The following is a 12,532-nucleotide window of genomic DNA, read 5'->3' on the forward strand; positions in this document are numbered from 1 at the left end:
TTCTTAGTCACACAGAATATTCTGTAAGCAGGGTGTTCTGTGGAGCAGCGTTTATTTATGAATTGCACTTATATCAACAAAATTAAGGATTGTTTGAAATGCCTTACAGATAGCTGCAGCAGTGTCAATCATTTGAAAGTAGGTATCTTTTTATAGAATACTTCTCAGGATGTCGTCTTGAACTTTCCTGTGAATTTTACATAAAATAAATTAGTTCTTCCATCAGCCAGTAAATTAGAAGATTGAAGTGAGTAGCTGTTCAAATCAACATGTTGTTATCATTAGGTACCACAGATACATATTAAAATATGGATATATTAGCTGTCTTTCCTCCTCATTCCGTTATACCTAATCACAAGGTTGTCTCAGATGCCTGATTTGCAGCCGAGCTGTAATGACGGCATCATTCTCTTTGGTGTGCTCTGAAGGCACAGCTTCGGTGAGTTGCTCTGGCAATGATGTGATTGAACTAGGAGGTGGAATCAGACTTAATGAAGCAATGTTCTGCTCAGACAAAGCGTTTCAGGAAAATGGTGTTTCCTTGTGTTCTGGTCGTTGTTTAATCTTTTGCCACTTAGCTACGTATAGCTTTGTACATTTAACTTTGATCATCTTCAAATGCAAAAAGAAAATCTGTGTGCTGAAGCTTCATAATGTCGCTCACAGACCGCTTTCCTGGTGTGTCTGAACTGAAGTGTTCATAACTTAATTTGAAATTTTTCTTGTGTATGAAAACCACACACTCTTAATTTTTTTCCTTTGATAGATTTGTACCTGCAATATGAAGAAACCATTTTTTTAGAGATGCTGTTAAAGGAGAATTTGAGAAACATGTAAGTAGGTAAGAAATCTTACCTTGGCTTAAAAGATTTAACCTTTATGTTTTTGTATCAACTGCAACGATTGTTAAAGTGTCCTCTTTTGGTTTAAAAATCAGTGTCAACAGTTTTTTGTTGTTTTTTCTTCTACAAGTCCACCATGTATAACTCCTATCTCGTCCTCATAATACAATGTCTTATATCCTTGAGCCCAAATGGGAAAAATATGTGATAGGTAAAAAGACTTGAGTCTCTCACTTGCCTGTTTCTCGTAAGTAATCTAATTGTATGCTTCTCTGTCACACACAGACTTTCTAAAATCTCCAGGGCCAAATAACCTTTTCCTGCTGTTAAATATTCATAAAGCTTCTGGAAACAGTTATTAATGGGAACATCACAAGCACAAGTGCAACTGAAATGCCATCTTGAAAAGTATTACTTTCTAAGTGATTTAGGATTTGTCACACAAATATTCTTGCAAGCCTGGGTAGCAGTGTGTAGAGTAACGGATGCTGTTATGCCAGGCAAGCCTGGAGAAATAATTTTATTAAGGTGAGGTGTATTTTGCTTGGAGGGGGAAGCAGTTCAAGAGAAACAGTGAATTGGTGAGATGTTGTCAAGTTCCAAAGTCGGGAGAGTTTGATTCAACTTTTTTTTTTCCTTAATAACACAAAGGGGAATTAGAATATTAGAATGTATGTATTAGAATACATGCGTCACCAAAAAAAAAAAAAAAAGCAACAGTAAAAACTTCAACAACACAGCTTTAGTGGAGGATTTTTGACCTCATCTTTGACAGCAGTTCACAGGGAGCAGAAAAAAGATGGCTTCCAGGTAGCCGGAAGTGGCTTGCAGTTAAGATTTTTAATTGTGCATACAATGAAATAGAAAACTCAATAAACAACTTATTGTTTTAATGCGTCTGGTACAGTAAAGCTGTTTAATAGATAAGATATTGGTGGATTATTTATACATGGGGGGCTATTTTTTTACATCAATAAGAGACTTCCAGTGTTATTAAGCAGCTCATATTTTTGACTCCATATGCAGCAATTAGGGATGACCTTAGTAAGGACTTCTGAAAGTGTAGGGTGTATGTGACATCAAAGAAGTGTGATGTTATTATTGTTTTTTCCCCACAGAAGTGTAGGATATTGTTTCCTTTGAATTATTTTTTCCTAAAGTCAGAGGGTCTTGAGTTCTAGACTTATGTTGAGTCCTACACAATATACAAGTCTTATGACTGGATATCTATACAAACTTTGTGCAAATGAAGCCACCGTTATCCCTCTTGGATAGTAGTACAAGTGATGGTACAACTGGTAAAGGAAAGCAAAGATGATGGAGAAGGTGGTACTGAATATATAGAATCATAGAATCATTAAGGTTGGAAAAGACCTTCAAGATCATCTGGTCCAACTGTCATCCTACTACCAACGTTACCCACTAAACCATGTCCCTAAGCACCACGTCCAACCTTTCCTTAAACACCCCCAGGGACAGTGATATACATACAAACTCCTTAATAAATGGGCAGAGATGGACAAAAGCAAAACTGTTTTGTATCACTGACTTGAGTGGGGTGAAATGTGCAGATATTTCAAGTCATCCTCACCAAAGTTGAAAGAAATGTATATTGGAACTGAATTGTTGATATAAAAAGCACCAAAATCAACGTGCATCTGAAAGAAATTAAAACTGTTTTTAACGATCAAAAAAAAAAAAACAAACCAACACTCTTCATTGAAAAATCAACAATTTTAGTAGCCAAGCTTGTTTTTTTTTTTTAAATATTTTTAAAAGATTGTGTTGAGGTATTTGTCATTGTGTTTTAGTGTTTCTGGACTGTTGGTACAACTTTGTATGAATGAATGTTACCTCAAGCCACTTCTGGGGATTTTCCTTTTTGTGGCTGAAGGTAGCAATATCTTTAAATGATCAACAGTTCTATGCCACTCTGAAAGCAATGTGTGAAGATGTATGAAGGTAGGATGTACACAGGTGAATGACATTTCTATCTCTGTGCCTGTGTCCCAGGCTATACTCAGAGATTTTTGGTCACAGTACAGGGTTAGCCCCTTTAAATAGCCGTGGAGCAACTGTCCAAAACCAACTGAAGTCACTGAAAAGGCTGTCATTTAGAATTGTGCTCAGCTGAGCCAGGATTTGTGATCCTGAGTTGAATCTGATGTCTTGGAGCTTAAAAATATGAAATAGTTTATAAAATGCTTTTCAGAGTTTCTTGATTTTAGATTAGTTATCTAGTCACTAAGCCCTTTTACTTCCTTTTTTCAAGGGTGCTTGGTTCAGAAATTTGTTCCAGAGACTGATCTTAATGTATTCAGGTGAAAGAGCCAATTCAGTTTCTGCAAGGTGATTATTATCCCCCCTCCCCAAACAAAACAAAACAATAAAAGCTGTGTTTTCAGCTGTAATCACAAACAAAAATTAAAAGTAGTAACAAAAAATTAACAGTAATGACATTGATCCAGGATCTGGGAAAGGAGAAAATAATTGCCCCAAGAACTGCTTATGCTTAGTAGAAAATGAGGAAGTATTTCTGTGGGCTTGCTGGTGTGTTACCTTTAATAGAGCATTGTATAACAACCTCTCAGCTTTTTGTAGGTCAGTTCCATTGCTCTGGGGAAAACTCAGGAAAGAAGCAGCACTTGTGTTCTTCCCATGGCTTTACAAATGTATAGCCTACCAGTAACCCCTGCAAACACATCTGGCTCCAGGACCCAGCTGTGTATGCACGTGTGTAAGCTAGCTACAACTGGCACACAACATGTGAGGCCAAAGTACTCTAGATGAGTAATATATATGCATTATGTATGCATTTGGAATGGCAGCAAGTAATGCAGGCTGCAGTTCTCCACATTTGGATTATTGGAGAAGAGTTTGTCTTTCATCAACACATGAGTAGGACTATATGCTTTACTGCTGCTTACCGGGTCAAATTGAAAGTTGGAAAGTAAACTCACGTGGCTTATCTTGGAACAAGGAGATTCGTGTAGAAGGAAAGTATGGTTTTAACTAAGGAGTTTTCTTCAGCAGTTCAAAGCCCTAGCTGTGAATTTGCCTTTATTTAATGTAACTACTAATCTAGAACGTCAGGAAGTAACATTTCCTTAAAGCTATCTGGTAAGAGATTGTGCCTCAAGGGTACAAAATGAAAGGGGAAAGTGTAGTCTTTTTTTCTTAACCAGGGTGACAGTAAAATCTTGGTTTAACTTGCATTACTTCAGACTCGGTTGAAAGAACACGTGAGGAAATACTCAAATTGAGGATGGAGTATTGTGTTGTTTCTAAAGTAGCAGAGGTTTAGGAGACTGTGTAGGGCAGCATAAAAAGCTGTTGCCAAACTCAAAATTTCGAATTGTTCTCAAATTGTCAGTGTTGTTTAGTTGACAATGGCTGAGCAGGAATATGCAATCAATGGCTTTGCGCCAAAAACAAGCAAACAAAAACCAACACCACATCTCTGATCAAGGGAATAATTGAATAGGGATTCATACTGCTATGCTATTAATAAAATTAAAGTGTGTATATATGCCTGTGAACCTCTAAATTGTTATAAATCAAGAGAAGGAGTAGATTGAAATTGCAAGTTAGAAGATGTAACCTGCAAGGGATAGCAATTATAAATCAGTTAATATTGTAAAAACATGGTAAATGTTGTCTGGACTCTGCTTCATTGAAATTCTGTGATCAAATTCAATGAGGAACATGGGTAAACACTTCTGAAAGCCCTGTGCCCTTCGGCCAGTTCCTTATCTACTTGGTATCATTTAAATCTGTAGGTGCTGTTATGAACTGCCTCAATAGCTGAGCCTTCTATTTTAATTTAATATACAATTGGACTGAGGCTTTCAAAGCAGTTCATTGATTAAATTTGATGGAAAAAGAGTAGCTAAATTCCCTGCACGTTTTGAAAATTGTAGCTTTTGGGTATTAGCTTGCAGTCTTTAATCAGTCCTTAATCAAGTAAAACTCTCAATGGGACTTTTGCTTGAATAAAAACTATACAATTCGATCCATTGGCAAGAAGGTTTTACAGGAAACTGTTTTCTGCAAGCAAAAGAAAATTTATGCAATAAAGGTCCTAAAGCATGTGAGAATAAGCTTCTCTTGGAAATAATAAAATTCTAAGAGCTTTTTATTGGTGGTGGTGGGTTTTGGTGAGCGAGAATCTACTAAATAACAGGTAATCTGAAATGCAAATAAAATGAAAATATTTGCCTCAGATTTAAATAATGCTTCCATGTATTTCTAGTGGACTTTATATCAGAAAAAAAAACAAGTCTTGTCTTGCATGTATCCTTATACTTCAATTTTCAGTGACTGTGTCTTATAGAGATATTGCTATAGGGTGAAGAACAAAACTAGTTCTACTCTTGAAGTCTGTAGATGCATTCTCAGAGAGATGGATGTCGTTATCTACTGTGTAAGCACTTTTGTCATCATCAGAATTTAAATTCCCCCAAAGTAGATAGATGTATATGCACACACAAGTATTTATATTTTTGCAAAGAAACTTGTGACTTTAACTAAAATGCAACTGTACTGTTAAAAACATTCCAATTTACAGCCTAGAAAACAAGTATCATTTTGGCTTTTTTTATTGGCAGTTCAAATAATCACTTATTTTAAAATGAGGAATAGATTTTTGTTCTTTAAAACAATAAGCAAATCTCAGAGGGGAAAAAAAAGAAAAAATCAAGATGGTTTGCTGAGATTCAAGCTCTACAAGACAAGATTTTAATTTTTTTAACTCATTTTTGGAGGTGTACTACCAATAAAGGGCAAAAGCCTCTGTTTTGAAATATGAAGAAAGTGAAGAGGGACAGTCTTATATTATATAGTGCTGTACTTAAGAGGTCTGAAAGCTTTGCCACTTAAAGCACAGGAAAACTACAGTTCTGTAAATTCTGATAATGCAAATTCCAGAGATGCACCAGTTTTCCTTACAGTTTCTGTTGTCAGCCTTTTTTTTTCTTTTTTTTTTTTTTTCATTGAGGCTTCTGGTGTCAAGCTCCCTTTTGTAAACTTGTAAATGCTTTGAACCATTGGTAACCAAAGGTAGTTTTGAGAAGTACATCACTGAATACTTCCAAAATGTCCACTGCCCTTTTGATTCCTTTAGGACATTAAAGGAGAAAAATCTCACAGAAGGGGGGAGGTGGAGAGAGGAAGAAAGAGAGCAGGAAACACCTGATTAAACAATGAAGTCTGTGCTAACATAGTCTCCTAGCAAAACTGTCCTTCCTAACACCAGTAAATCTTCTATTTGTATTAGAGTTGCTCTAATACACACAATACACAAATTACAGTGTATGATGAGAATGTTTTCTGTTAATGATGTGAAATCCACTCTTCCACCTCCTCTCCCCCAACAGCACGGGGAAGGGGGGCTGCGGTCATTCCCAGTCCCTGATGCTTCATCTCCGCCGCTCCCTCAGGGTCACTCTCTGCCCCTGCTCCACGTGAGGTCCCTCCCACGGGATGCCGTCCTTCCCGAACTGAGCCTGCAGGGGTTGCCCACAGTAGGCAGCTCTTCAGGAACTGCCCCAACATGGCTCCGTACCACGGGGTCCATCCATCCCCCAGGAGCAAACTGCTCCAGCACGGGTCCCCCATGGGCAGCAGCACCCCCAGGCCCCCTGCTCCTGCGTGGGCTCCTCTCCACGGGCTGCAGCTCCGGCCCGGGGCCTGCTCCTGCGGGGGCTCTCCATGGGCCGCAGCCTCCTCCAGGCCACATCCACCTGCTCCACCGGGGACTCCTCCACGGCCTGCAGTGTGGAGATGTGCTCCATGTGGGACCCATGGGCTGCAGGGGGACAGCCTGCTCCACCAGGGGCCTCTCCACAGGCCGCAGGGGAACTGCTGCTGCGTGCCTGGAGCACCTCCCGCCCTGCTGCACTGACCTTGGTGTCTTCAGGGCTGGCTCTCCCTCCTTTCTTAAATCTGCACTCAGATGTGCAAACAACATCACTTATTGGCTCGGCTCTGGACAGCGGCAGGTCCCTTTGGAGCCAGCTGAAACTGGCCCTAATCCAACATGGGGCAGCTGCTGGTTTATTCTCACAGAGGCCACCCATGCAGCCCCCTGCTACCAAAACCTTACCATGTAAACCCAATACAAATCTACATAGTATGCATAGTATGCATTTTCAGAGGAATTGTGAAAGAATAATTGGAGAGATCTTCATAAACAAACAGGGATTCAAGAGTAATGTACGTTTATTACAATGTAGTTTGTGTCAGACTGACCTGGTGTTTCTTCACAAATTCCAAACAGGGAGATGCTGTGAATGCAATTTATTTTCTGGAAAATATTTATTGTTAAATGGGAAATTATTAGAAGGGTGATGAACTGGAGGACTAACTAGAAAGTTTTGTGGTGAATAAGGGGAAAAAACAGCGTCTATGTCACAAGAGTTTTACATTTCTCCTGATGAAAACAGTGGCAAAGGTGGACATCTGACTTAAAATTTCTAGGGTTCCCCTGACCTGTGGTGTGATCAAGTCATACATTGTTTTGCCTTAAGTGGTAAATGGATGATATAATGCTGCCACAGGATCAAAACCAGGTTTAGGGGAATTCATCTGTAGCTTTACCAAGCACTGAAATTGTCTCAATCAAGATCTATTGAAAAAGCTCATGTGTTATTTATTTCTGTCTGTACAGGGAATGGTTTTCATTGTATATATGTGCATGGGAACCAAAATGATTAATGAAACAGAGCAGTCACCTTGTGAGGAAGAGGCAAGGCTGGAAAAAAAGACCTTTCCTTTTTAGCTGGGTGATAAGGATGAGAATTGATATGAGCAAGACTCTCAAAATCATGAATATGGTAGGTAAAATGTGTAGAGATGTTATTCACTGACGCTTGCAGTGCTTGAAGTAGAGTGGAACTCTGACCCAGAAGGGACAGCCTTATGTTCCTATATTTTCAAGTTTCAGAATATTAAAAAATGTGGACCAATATACAAACTCTAGTATTTTTAAGGAGATAATCTTTTCATCTGTGTTAGTGCTTTGTCTTTCAGGAAGTTAAGTAGTAGGATAGGCTCTCAGGAGAGGTGGTTCTAACCTTGCAAGTCCAGCAAAAATCCTCCACTCCATAATTCTTAAGGAGATTAGATGTGGATTGGTGAAGGAAAGATAAGAAATTCTGAGGTGGATTGTGTGAATCTGAATGTGACATGGTGTTGGCAAATCAATAGATACTCTGTTCCCACAGGCATGGTGATCCTAAGCATGGCCTTGCTGCATTACTCTTGCTGTACGCAGTACCCCAAAACAGGACAGATGAGAGAAAAGGTATCCCGCATCTGTGGTAGATGGGATGTTACGGAAGCTGGTAATGCAACATAGTACTGTGGAAGAGTCATTTTCTAGTAATCAAAGAATAGCCAATGTACATTTGGCATGCAGCAAAACAGTACGGGGGGAGGCATCAGTCTCAAAGTGGATTTGTAGCAAATGCCTACCTCATAGGGACCGTATGCTGCTGCATAATCAGTAACTGGAGAATTTTGGTGTTCTTACATGACAAGTACCACGCAATATAAAGTATTGAAATCCACTTGGTGACTTACAAAGGACTCTGGATCCACTAAAACAGTGACACAGCAGAAACAAGTGTTCTGGAGGGGGTTCTCAAGTTATCAAAAACTAGATTTTAACGTGTTTCAATGCTAATAGGTAATCTTTTGTTAATTTACTATGCAATACTTCAAGTATGGCAGATCTCCAAGTTTCTATAGTAGTTTCTTCTTCAACCTGGATTCTGTAAAATTGGGAGCCTATCCAGTCTTGGAAAATTGTAAGCAAACCTGTTCAGCTGATTGTGCCCACCTGCCTTTCCTTGCTGGTTTTATTTGCTGTGCTATAGTTTTATTTGTCCCTAAGGCATATGAATTTACAACTCCTTTTTACTGGACTAATAAAGAGATTTTGTGCAATGGTTTTGGTTTATTATCTGATGCTCTGGAACAGTGGGTCAGATAGAACAGTGCTGCATCAACTGGAAATTGAATTGTAGCAGCATTTTTTGCTTTTGCTGATTTGAGATTTGCCTGATGGACTGAACCAGTTGCTTTAGTGAACATGCTGCGTGGTACAGTGCGTTTGTTGCAGGTAGAGGGAATATTCCAGCTTCTCATGATTCACCACAGATTTTGGTTTTCTTACTGTTCTCATTTTTTTAAAACAGAAATGTTAATTTCGATATCTGTCACTAAAAAGTATGTTAAGACAAAAAATTCATAATGAAAGAAAAAAGCTGGTTGAACTGCAGTTGCAAATACTTTTAAATAAGTATACTTTGATTAATGTAAGTTGCAGAGATGATCCTCTGTGATGGAAGTTTAAGACTAACGAATTTTATAACAGGAATAAATAAGCAGTAAGAGGTTTTGTTTTCTTTATCCACCATTTCCCAAAGTGTGTAAGACTTCAATTTTTACAGTGGTGTTCAGGTGCACCCAGAATGTTTTTCAAAGCTGTGATGGAAAGATTTCTGATCTTGAAACAGTGATTCTGAGTAAAACCTCAAAGAATTACTGGTACTAGAGAACAACTGACACCTGATAGCACATAGCTGAGTCCAATGAATGTTGAGTCACCTATGGTTGAGACTTTAGGCTGGAAAAAAAGGTAAACTGTCCATCAAAAGTCTTTTTTTTATTTTTATTATTTTTATTTTTTGCTAGCAGGGAGCTCTGAGAAACTACTGAGAGGGTTTTTAGAAAAAATGCTACCAGGAATTAAATCCTAATAGGGTAGAAGGTGTACAGGGGGCTAAGTCCTTGGAGTAACTGGTATTCCAGGGGAAAAATTGTTCTGGTTTCCAACGTTTCATAGTAACAGTCAAATGTGAGAGAATTCATGAACTATATCATGGAGCAGACAAAGGGCATAAAATCCTTTCGTGGACACTGGCAAAAGCTATGTGGAACATCTGTAAGTCATCTTAGAAACATCCAAGAATTTAAGACTGTGAGAAGAAATTGTGAGGCAAGCAAGCAAGCAAGCAAGCCCAACAATTACAGAATTGTTACAAAAAATTATTCATCTGATACATGGTCTAACTAAATAGATATAAAAAGATGGATCACTGTAAGGAAGGGGAGTAGTTGTCAACATGTGTCTAGACTGCTAACATACAGACAGGCAGTAAGGTGGGCGCTTGTGGTAGTGGCTTCAGGGGGTCTAGAAGCCATGCCTGAGAAGCAAAGGAGACTTGGTTCTAAAACAAAACAAACAAAAAAAAAAGCTGTATATATTGCTTAGTTGTGCAAGCAAAAAAAAAAAAAAAAAAGTCAAGTGGATGACAACTATATATACCCTTGTACATGACACCTATTTTCTGTTAAGCAGTGATGTTTCAAATAACCTGCTACTTCAGGCTAGAGTGCCTTGTAAAAGCAGAATTATTTCCTGCAGCTGCATTATGGATGATGAAAATTGTGCGGTTCTGTGACTGCCAGTGCCATTAGAGGCTCTGTAGAGATCAATAATTGGTATGACAAATTATGTTTTCATGCTGGAAAACAGATGTTTCATAGGCTTCTAATTAAAAAAAAAAAAAAAAAAAAAAAGCTTTTTAGAAACCAGGAAAGATTTATAACAAATACATTTTAATTAAATAATTCATTTAACTCTGTCGAGCTTTGAGTTGCAAACTCTTATCTGTGCTCTTTAGTCAATATTCTCAATATTCTTGTTTTCTTCTTTCTACCTTCCATGATATTGGATTGAAGCACTTTTCTGAACAGTGCCCTGCCAGCAGGGGTTTGTATCGAACTGCTATTTCTGTATTAAGATAGCCATTACACTGGAGAATTTGTGACTGCGAAACAAATTGGAGGAGTCGGTGGACTTCCATTGTGCTCTGCACAACGGCTTCCTTAACAGAGGGTGGTGTTCAGGCCTTTGTTCCAGGAGCTGAGCTGGGATTCTGGTTCTTGCCCCAGTGCCTCTCGTATTTTATGAAATGGTGGTGTCGCACAGCAGCATGTGGTCATTGGAATGCGGAGGGCAGCTGGGCCTGCGCTCTCTCAGCTGAGTGGTTTGTGTTGTCCCCTTTGTCTCTTGCAGTGGAGCCCTGTAAATATGTAGTGATTACACGTCAGACCTATTTTCAAGAGCATTAGAAGCAGCTCTGCAGCTGTGTGCTTCAGGAGGGGACATGGGTCTGAGTCCCCCCTGTGTTGCCCCAAGGGGGCGGTGTAGGACCTCCCTCCTCGACAAGGCCCTAAGCAAGTTGGCTTATTCTTGAAGTTATCCCTGCTAACTTCAGGAGGCTGGGTTAGGTAAAACTATACATTATGCTATGATTTAGTAATTTCATACATATGAAAAACATCTGAGAGCCTTCTGTTTGCTGTTTTTGGGGAATCCCTTCCACAGGAACTCATGTTCTCCCAGCCTTTGTGTTTGTGGCCTACAAACCTCATCCAAGCCTGGATGATGCTGTTCCTGGGTCAGAGCTTCCTGGGTCAGAGCACCAGGGTCCTTCTGTGTGCTTGAACATCATGGGACTTCCAAACAAGAAAGCAATGACTTCAGTGCCTTCATGCTATTTCAGAGGAGTGACTCATACAATAAAAGGAAATTCTGGAGCGCATGGGCATACTTTAAAATTTAAATGGTTTTATGAAAAGGAGTTAGGAAATCCAGAAAAAATAAAGTCCAGGGGTGAAGCAATCCCTTATGAAAGTCTTTAGTAAAAGTATTCCTTCTGATGTTAATAGTTATGGAGATGTTGGTCAAAGTTGCATGTTCTTCCGTAGACATGGGATATGATTTTGTTCACTAATAAACAGGTTATTAATATTCAAGGCCAAAGTCATCATTTTTGCAGAAAGGAATGTAATTACATGCTGTCCAGATAGGAGAAGGGAGTGTGTTGTGCACGTGGCCAGAAATGTGTAAGTTTATCAAGATGTCAGGTGTTCCTCAGTGCTGAGGATCCGTCATCCGCAGTGTGTTCTATTCCAGTGCATTTTAATGAGCGCTGCTGAAGCTGTGAATGGTCTGTCAGCACTTTTGTTAGGCATCTTATTATTAAGGAGTTTATAGCTTGGCTGTAAAACGTTGCTGTAGGCTAAAACTAGTTAAATAATACTTTCAGAGCAATGTTTTGTGCCAAATTTAATTCGCATAGCTTTAGGCATTTTTCCATGTTTGTATCAGAAGGCAATATGCAAGTTCTGATTGATGTCTTTTGAAGTAGGGCAAGGCAAAATATAAACGGCACAGACCTGGAGCTTTACTCATACTAGATGGTAAGACAGTATAGTATTGTAGGATGCGTGTTTCATGTGCAATAACTGTATACAGTGACTGCAGCGATGGAACTCAGCCTTTCAAACTGAAAGGTAAAGTCCTTATTGAAACACAATCCTGTTTTGCCTGAGTAGGGTCTTCAGAACTAGAGCTACCCTGAGGCTGGCTGTGAAAAATGTAAATGACTAGCTTTGACAGAAATAGATGACATTTAAAAGGAAACTATTAATTTAAAATGCTGTCTTATTAGTTTTTTCTGTGTTGTACCCACTGAATAGCTCAGCAGAGCAGTGAACTTGCAGGGCCTTCTTGTTCATGGAAAAAATGCTCTCATTTTGTACATCAGCATTCACAGTTTGTTACATCTATTCTACCAAGTCAAAGCATATACTTTTCTGAAGGAGGTGACAAAAAG

The 12,532-nt window shown here is 39.0% G+C and overlaps 1 protein-coding gene and 1 long non-coding RNA gene across 2 annotated transcripts in view; both read left to right on the forward strand.

Annotated features, from left to right (window-relative positions):
* The window catches only part of SPON1 (spondin 1), a 350,491-nt gene that overhangs the window by 88,827 nt on the left and 249,132 nt on the right, over window positions 1-12,532 (forward strand). The window lies entirely within an intron of this gene.
* Window positions 1-12,532, forward strand: part of LOC121071567 — a 77,339-nt gene that overhangs the window by 60,042 nt on the left and 4,765 nt on the right. Inside the window, exon 3 of the long non-coding RNA XR_005820695.1 lies at window positions 767-841. This is a non-coding gene — a long non-coding RNA (uncharacterized LOC121071567). The remainder of the gene's footprint in view (window positions 1-766; window positions 842-12,532) is intronic.

This window comes from Cygnus olor, chromosome 5, assembly GCF_009769625.2.
Source record: "Cygnus olor isolate bCygOlo1 chromosome 5, bCygOlo1.pri.v2, whole genome shotgun sequence".
NCBI lineage: Eukaryota > Metazoa > Chordata > Aves > Anseriformes > Anatidae > Cygnus > Cygnus olor.